Source organism: Phascolarctos cinereus, unplaced genomic scaffold (assembly GCF_003287225.1).
Source record: "Phascolarctos cinereus isolate Bilbo 61053 unplaced genomic scaffold, phaCin_HiC Scaffold_5;HRSCAF=322, whole genome shotgun sequence".
NCBI classification, from domain to species: Eukaryota; Metazoa; Chordata; class Mammalia; order Diprotodontia; family Phascolarctidae; genus Phascolarctos; species Phascolarctos cinereus.
The window spans coordinates 289,385,996-289,395,006 of record NW_027555958.1 but is presented as its reverse complement, the minus strand read 5'-3'; positions in this window follow the sequence as shown (position 1 = coordinate 289,395,006).

The window sequence follows — 9,011 nt, the reverse complement described above, 5'->3', positions numbered from 1 at the left end:
TATCAATGAAAATGTAAGAATAATGTCTGAATAACTTAAGAATAAGAATGTAAGACTAGAATCTGGGTCTCTGTGGGGACCATGAGGGTTGGCTATAGTATACTGGAGGGACTCATGGGATGTGGTGGAGGAGGAGGGGGGAGGAGATGAAGCTCTAAGACTTCAGTAAAGCAGGTGAAGCCCTTGTTGGGGTTATTCTATTGTAATAATAGGTCTCCTGAACAGTCTGAAAGCTGGCTGTAGAATGTCTTGCTATCTTTCTCAAGTTCAGTGTGACTGGGTAATTAATTAGATGATTCTTGGCCTGTGACCTCATTCAGTATAATCACCTCTATTACAAGAGTCACTTATCCACACAGAATGTAGGTCTATAAACAATGTAAATAATGAGAAGGAATCAAGTAGGAAAGTCATTCTTTATCCACCCTCCCATCCCATCTCCCACCAGACACACACATGACACACACACACAACACACACACACACACCACACACACACACTCTCTCCAAAGTTATAAAACCATGAATGTCCAAGTGAAAGGGATCTTTTTTTCTTTTCTTTTTTTAAAAATTTTTTTTTTTTGTGAAAGGATCTTTAGTTAGTTTAGTCCACCTCATTCTTTTTTGTAAGTAAGTGCTGAGAGGATCCCTAGAACACTGGATTTAGGCAGAAAAATGAGTTTAAAGCCCACGTCAGACACTTAATAGCTCTGTAATCACTTAACCTTTTTCAGCCTCAGTTTTCTCAACTGTAAAATGAAGATAATAATAGTCCGTACCTCCCAGGTAGGATGTGAGGATGTGATGTGAGGATGAAATGAGATACTATTTGCAAAGAGCTTTTCACATTTAAAGTGCTATATAAATGCTAGCTTATTATTATTATTTTACTAGGAGAAACTGAGGCTTTGATAGAATAAATGACTTGCCCAAGGTCACACACCTTCTTGGTGCCAGAGTTGGGACTGGAACTCCGGTCTCCTGACTCCGTCTCTCCTCTTCCTGCCATGTTGCTTCTTTGTCCTTCATAGCTAGTTCTCTTCTTGATTGACAAGGGATGATCTTCCTCAGAGCTTGGTCTTCCTTCTTAAGTTTATCTGAAAAATCAAAGGAGAGATGAACAACACAGAAAACAAAAATAATAGAAACAATACTAGAAACAAAAGTAGAAACTTTTTTTGAAAAAAAGAAAACCTCAACAAACAAACCAATAAACCATTAGCTAATTTGATTAAAAAGAAGAAAATCAAATTACTAGTATCAAAAATGGAAAAGAAACATTCACACGAAATGGAAGAGAAATAAAGGGTATCATTAGAAACTATTTTGTCCAAGTACATCCCAACAAAACCAACTTAAATGAAATAAAGATTGACAAACATATCTAATATCCAAATCAACAGAAGAAGAAATGCAGAATATAAGTAATCCAATGGCAGAGAAGAAAAAAATGAATAAGCCATAGATGAAGTTCCAAAGGGGAAAAAAATCCAGGGCCAGTTGGATTCACAAGTGAATTCTATCAGACAGTTAAAGCAAAATTAATTCCAATATTGGATGAACTGTTTACAAGACTAGCCAAAGACAAGATCCTACCAAATTCCTTCTATGACACAAATATAGTCGCGACACATAAAACAGGTAGAATGAAAATGGAAGTAGAAAACTGTAGACCCGAATTCCTAATGAACATAGACATGAAAACTGTAAATAAAATATCAACAGACTAAAACAATGTATCAGAAATATTATATAGTATGACCAAGTTGGATTTATACCACTAGCATAGGGTTGGTTTATTAGGAAAACTATAAACTTAACTAACCTTATTAACAAAAACATATGATTATGTCAATAGATGCAGAAAAAACTTGACAAAATATTTTTGCTACCAACACTAGAAAATATAGGGATAAATGAACCTTTCCTTGAAATAATAAATAACATGTATTTAAAATCAAGAACTACCATTACATACAATGGAGATAAACTAGAATCTTTTCTTATAAAATCAGGAATAAAACAAAGATGTCCATTTTTGCCACTTCTATCTGACCTACTGTTATTAATTCTGGTAATATGACAAGAAAAAGAAATTGAGGGAATAACTATCGGGGGGAAAAAAGTGTAATTATCCCTTTTTGCAGATGATATGATGGTGTATGTAAGAACTCTAAAGAGTCAACTAAAATTTTATTGAAACAATTAAAACTAGCAAATTTGCAGCTTATAAAATAAACCCACAGAAATTCCCAGCACTTCTGTATAATACCAATAAAAACTGACAAGAAGAGATAGGAAGAGAAATTCCTTTTAAAATTACTACAGAATCTATAAAACATTTGGGAGTCTATCTTCCAAGATACACAGAAGAACTATGTAAATACAACTACAAAGTATTGTTTACAGAAATAAAGGTAGACCTAAGTAATTGCAAAATATTAACTGATTATTGGTAGAGCAAATCAATATCATAAAAATAATATTTTCTAAATCAATTTATTCATTGTGGATACCAATCCAAAAAAGTATTAATAGAACAAGAAAAAAAATAACCAAATTCATATGGGGCAAAAAAAAAGGTCAAATTCTAAAGGAAAAAGTAATGAAAATAGGTGGGGTTGGAAAGGGGGCCTGTCAGCACCAGATCTCTAGCTGTATGACAAAGCAGTAATTCTCAAAACAATTTTGTGCAGGTTAAAAAAATAGAGAGAAAAGAAGGAGTAAGAAGAGCTGAAATTCTGGCCAAGGTCCTCTAGTTCCAAATCAATCAACAACTATTAAGTAATTATCACTTGCCAGAAGCTGACCACTGTTCCACTCTGTCTCCTGATTCTTTCCTTTATGGATGGCATTGTCATAGTTATATCAAACCCTGTAACATTATATAATCTCTTAGATTGATCCATTAATTCCTCAAAAGAGTTTAGCCTAACTATCCACATATGTAGCTAGGTGGCACAGTGGATAGAAGGCCAGACCTAGAGTTAGGAAGATCTGAGTTCAAATTTGACCTCAGGCACTTCCTAGCTGTGTGGTCCTGAGCAAGTCATTTAACCCTGTTTGCCTCGGTTTCCTCATCGTAAAAAACAACTGGAGAAAGAAATGGCAAACCAGTCTCCAGTATCTTTGCCAAGAAAACCCCAAATGCAGTGAATATAGGTGAAGAGTTACCCAGGATGAGCAGTCATGAGATCCACATTGTTGTGAGGAATACCCACATTGATGAGATTGATTTGAGTATTTCACTATGCAGAGAAGGTGAATAATTATTCTAAAATAAAGCTGTTTTTCCTCCTGCTCTGAGAGATGTTTCCTTATCTCCTACTGTTATTTCTATCTCTAAACGCTTGTAGCAACCAATGTATAAGTCTGGAAAGGCTGGTAACATAAATTCCCAATTTTCATGCCTTCATATTTTCTGGAAAGCTCTCCATATCTGGTAAGGCTTTTCATAATTAAGAATAACATTAAGAGAACATTCTTTTGAAGGGTATTCATCACATTTACATAATACTTTTTGCAGTGGAAACTGTCAAACATACTTCCAGTCTCTAAGTGATGTTTTTTTAGTTCTCCCATTGGCCACTGACGTTTGCTGTGGTACCAATGATTTTGTTGAGACAGCAATGATGAGGTCTATGGCCTCAGCAAACTGATGAGGAACTTTTGATTCCATGGAAAACCTTGTTAATTGCCATTTTTTCTCATTTGCACATATTAATGTATTCTGGTTTTTAGATATTTTTAGGTAAAGAATCTGAAGTGTAGAGAGGCAAAATATCCAGACAGTGTAGTCAGGCTTAGCACCCAGGTTTCCTAATTCAGTCCATTGGGATTTGCATTTCAATACATTGCTTCTGGTTATTTCTTCATCTTTCTTTCTTTTCTTCTTTCTTTTCTTTCTTCTTTTTTCTTTTTTTTTTTCTTTCTTTCTTTCTTTCTTTCTTTCTTTCTTTCTTTCTTTCTTTCTTTTTTCTTTCTTCCTTCCTTCCTTCCTTCCTTCCTTCCTTCCTTCTTCCTTTCTTTCTTTCTTTCTTTCTTCTTCTTCCTTCTTCCTTTCTTTCTTTCTTTCTTTCTTGCTTCCTTCCTTCCTTTCTTTCTTTCTTCCTTCCTTTCTTTCCTTCCTTCCTTCCTTCCTTCCTTCCTTCCTTCTCTTCTTCCTCTTTCTTTCCTTTTTCTTTTTCTTTCTTTCTTTCTTTCTTTCTTTCTTTCTTCTTTCTTTCTTTCTTTTTTCTTTTTTTCTTTCTTTTCTCCTTCTCTTTCTTCCTTTCTTTCTTTCCTTCCTTCCTTCCTCTTCCTTCTTCCTTCCTTCCTTCCTTCTTCCTTTCCTTCCTTCCTTCTTCCTTCCTTCCTTCCTTCCTTCCTTCCTTCCTTCCTTCCTTTTTCCTTCCTTCCTTTCCTTCTCTCTTTTCTTCTTTCTTTCTTCTTTCTTTCTTTCTTTCTTTCCTTCTTCTTTCTTTCCTTCTTTCTTTTCTTCTTCTTCTTCTTCTTCTTCTTCTTCTTCTTCTTCTTCTTCTTCTTCTTCTTCTTCTTCTTCTTCTTCTTCTTCTTCTTCTTCTTCTTCTTCTTCTTCTTCACCTGTAATTTCATTAGTGTAGGGAGCTTCCAGTGAGGAGTTTTTTAAAAATTATATTCAATTTTTTTGATACTTTTTAAGTTCTGAACTACCCTTTCACATGGTGAGGGTTAGGGGTGCTGAGCCCCCATGACCTGGAAAATCCAGGTAGCAGACAAAAAGTCTGAATTTGTTCTTTTTCTTTGATGGGGTGTTTATTGCATTTTACCTCACTGTAAAACTTGTGTTAAGTATTTGGTGCTGCCTGCTGGCCTTTGTGTGTTTTCTGTGAGTGCTGCAAAACTCCCCAAAGTTCCACTTAATTTCTCAAGCCGTTCCTTCTCCCTCCCCCCAGAGATCAAAACCGTAAAGTGGAAAGTCACAATGTGGAAGAGATAACTGTTTCTCCCTCCTTTCCTCCGCACCCCCTCACTAAACAAGACCACCATCTCTCTCTCTCTCTCTCTCTCTCTCTCTCTCTCTCCTCTCTCTCTCACACACACACACACACACACACACACACACCCATACTAGTCATATTCAGTTCTTTCTTGGCGGTGGATAGCATATTCCTTCATAGGTCCTACCAGTAGAAAGCTTGAACAGACCTGTTACAAAGTCTTAGAGAGAGTTTCCTGGGTCACTAAGGAAACCTGAGCTCAGGTTTTCCTGACTCCAAGGCTGGCTCTCTATCTACTCTGTCAGACAGCTTCTCATTTCTTCGGTGTAAGAAGGGAAAAAAATACTGTCTTACTTTGCAGAGAAAATTCATGATATCTGGGGTGGTGGGTGGGGAGAAATGGTCAGACTTGTAGTATCCTATGTGTGGTTAGCATTGCAAAAGTAAATTACAGAACTATGAAATAAACAATAAAATAAATATTTTTTCTCCTTTTGTGAACATGCTAAGAAATATTAGAAAGTGTAGCCTTACTATATTACAATAAGGAACTCTCCATAGTGGTACTACTTGTTCTTTCTAGTATATGACATCTTTTCTCCATGTCTTTTTTTCCTATTTTACTTTATTTTAATTTTGAAATCAAAGAGATCTGGAAGCTAATAAGGGGCAGCTAGGTGGCACAGTAGATAGACCACTGAGCTTGAAATCAGGAAGACATCTTCCTGAGTTCAAACCTATCCTCAGATATTTAGTAGTTCTGTTACCCTGGACAAGTCACTTAACCCTGTTTGCCTCAGTTCCTCATCTACAAAATACACTGAAGAAGGAAATGGCAAACACTCCAGTATCTTTGGTAAGAAAACCCCAAATGGGGTCATAAAGAGTCAGACACAGTAATGACAATTTGTGAGTTGACAAGTGAATAACAATAATTGGGAAGATTGGATAGCAGTATGGAAGAAATTAAATTTAGACCAACATCCCTCACCTTATACAGAGATAAGCTCGAAATGGGTATGTGACCTAGAAAGAAAAAGTCACATCATTAACAGATTAGTATAACATGGAAAAAAAATACCTTTAGATCTATAGATAGTAGAAAAGTTCATGACCAAACAATGGAAACAGAGGATCCCAGAAAACAAAAGTTGATAATTTTAATTGCATAAAATTTTAAAAGTTTTTACATAAATGAATGTAATAAAGCTAAGATTAAAAGGTACAGAAAGTTTTTTTCTGACAAAGATCTCATTTCCAAGATGTATAAGGAACTGATTTAAATTTATAAGAGCAAGAGCCATTCCCTAAATGATAAGTGGTATAAGGATATGAGTAGGTAGTTCTCAAGGGAACAAATCAAGGCTATCTGTTGTTATTGTACAGAGCCATAGGAAAAAATGTTGCAATAAAGTACTAATCACTCCTAATTAGAGAAATGCAAGTAATTATGAGATTTCACCTTAAGTCTATCATATTGGCAAAGTTAACAAAAAAAAAGAAAATAATAAATATTGGAGGGACTGTAGAAAACAGACACATTGATATACTTACTGTTGGTAGACCCATGAATATGTCCCACAATTCTGGAAATCAATTTGAAATTGTATGCAAAAAAGTTACTAAATACTACATACTCTTTGACTCAGTTATACCACTGGTAGGCCTATAGCCAAAAGAGATCAAAATAGTAGGAAAATTTCCTGTGTGTACAAAAATATTTAGAGCAGCTGTTTTTGGTGACAGGAACCACCTTCGCCCCAAAAAACAACCCAGAAACATATAGAATACCCATCAATTCCCCAGAAAGGAATGGCTGAATAAGTGATGGCAGATGAATGTAGTATAAGGAACGAGGAAATACATGATTTTGAAGAGGCATGGAAAGAATTATATGAATGGATACAGAGTGAAGTGGGCAGGACCAAAACAATTTGTACTACACCTTAATATCATATAAATGAATCATTCTGAAGAATTGTATAAGCTGATGAAAAAGGAAATGGGCAGAGCCAGGAGAAAAATATGTACAATAACAACACTGTAAAGACAAAGAACTCTGAAAACTGCAAGAACTCTGATTGCTACAAAGACCATTGATGATTCCAGGGGACCAAAGATGAAACATACTATCCACCTGCTGGTAGAGAAGGGATAGATTTAGTGTGCAAAATGAAACATTTATATTTTTGCATAGAGCCGAAGAGAGAATTTGTTTTGCTTGACTATGCATATTTGTCAGGAGGAATTTGTTTTTCTTTTCTCCTTCCCTCCCACTCCCTGTGGAATGTGTGTGGGGCATGATGGATAAGAGAAAAATAGACTTCTGTTAATTAAAAAAAATTAAAAAGATAGAGAGGTAGGAGGTGCTACTGTTATGGACTGTTGCATTCACTTTCAGATGAGGCCACTATTTTATTAATTTTACTTAATTTTTTTTTACTTTGTTACAAGATACCTCTCACAGTGGAGATAATCTGTAAATGTAATATAAAAGCAAAACATGCCAATAAAACTAAAACTATAATTATGCAAAATGCATTAATAAAAATTTATTTTAAAAAACCCACCAAACTGGCTAAGAAATAGGGTGGTGGATCAGGGGAATAGGTTAGGTACGGAAGACATAGCACTTAATGACTAAAGTAATCTACTGTTTGATAAACCCAAAGACTCTGGCTTCTGGGAGAAGAATACTATTTGATAAAAAGTGCTGTAAAACCTGGAAAATAGTATGGCAGAAACTCATCATAGACCAACATCTCACACCATATAGCAAGATAAGATCAAAATGGGTACATGATTTAGACATAAACAGTGATACCATAAGCAAATTAGGAGAGCAAGGAATAGTTTACCTGTCAGATGTGTGGAGAAGGGAAGAATTTATGACCAAACAAGAGAGAGAGAACATTATGAAATGCAAAACGGATAATTTTGAATATATTAAACTAAAAAGGTTTTTCACAAACAAAACCAATGCAAATAAGGTTACACGGAAAGTAGAAAGTTGGGAAACAATTTTTACAGCAAGCATTTCTGATAAATGCCTCACTTCTAAAATATATAGAGAACTGAATCAAATTGATTAGAATACAAATCATTCCCCAATTGATAAATGGTCAAGGGATATGAACAGGCAGTTTTCAGATGAAGAAATTAAAGGTATTTATAGTCATATGACTATATGGGCATTCCTTAAGGCTCTGTTCTGGGCTCTTTTTTCTTTTTACTTTGTACTACTTTATTCAGTCAGCTAGGTGGTACAGTGGATAGAGTGCTGGGGCTGGAGCTAGAAAGACTTATCTTCCTGAGGTCAAATATGGCCTCAAATACTTATTACTGTGTGACCCTGGAGAAGTCACTTCACCCTGTTTGCCACAGTTTCCTCATCTGTAAAGTCAGCTGGAGAAGGAAATGGCAAAACACTCCAGTATCTCCTCCAAGAAAACCCCAAATGGAGTCACAAAGAGTTGGACACAACTGAAAATGACTGAACAACAATAATAGTTAACCATGAATTACTCTCTCAGGCCAGATGCAAGTCCTTGTTGACCTCTGCCATGTGTTTCTGCTGTAGTTCACCATCAACTACTCTTAGGACAGGAAAATGTGCAGGCAGCATGTACCAGGCAGATCTGACCACCTCTGCCTCCTTGATCACTATCTCCCTTCAGATCCTACTGGAGACAACTGAGAATGGAGAATTCAAGAGCTTTGGGAGTAGCATAGCTTCCAGCCCAGTGCTTTCAGCCATCAACCTGGGAGGCAGCCTCTGTGGAGATGCCAGCCAGGAAGCCAAAAACCACCCAAAGAAAATTCTTGCCACCAAAGCCCTTCCCAATGTCAAATGGTCCTACGTCAGAAACTGATAGCATTTTATCAGTGGAAACAACATTAAGTAAGAGGCATTGCCATCTGCTTTGCCTCTGAAGCCTAAGGAATATGGGATTTTTCCATCTGACTTGGAGCTAAAATCTTCTCTCTGTTTTCTCTCTGTGATTAAAAGGTGAGTTTCTTGAGAGCAGGGACTGCCTTTCTTCTTTTCTTTTT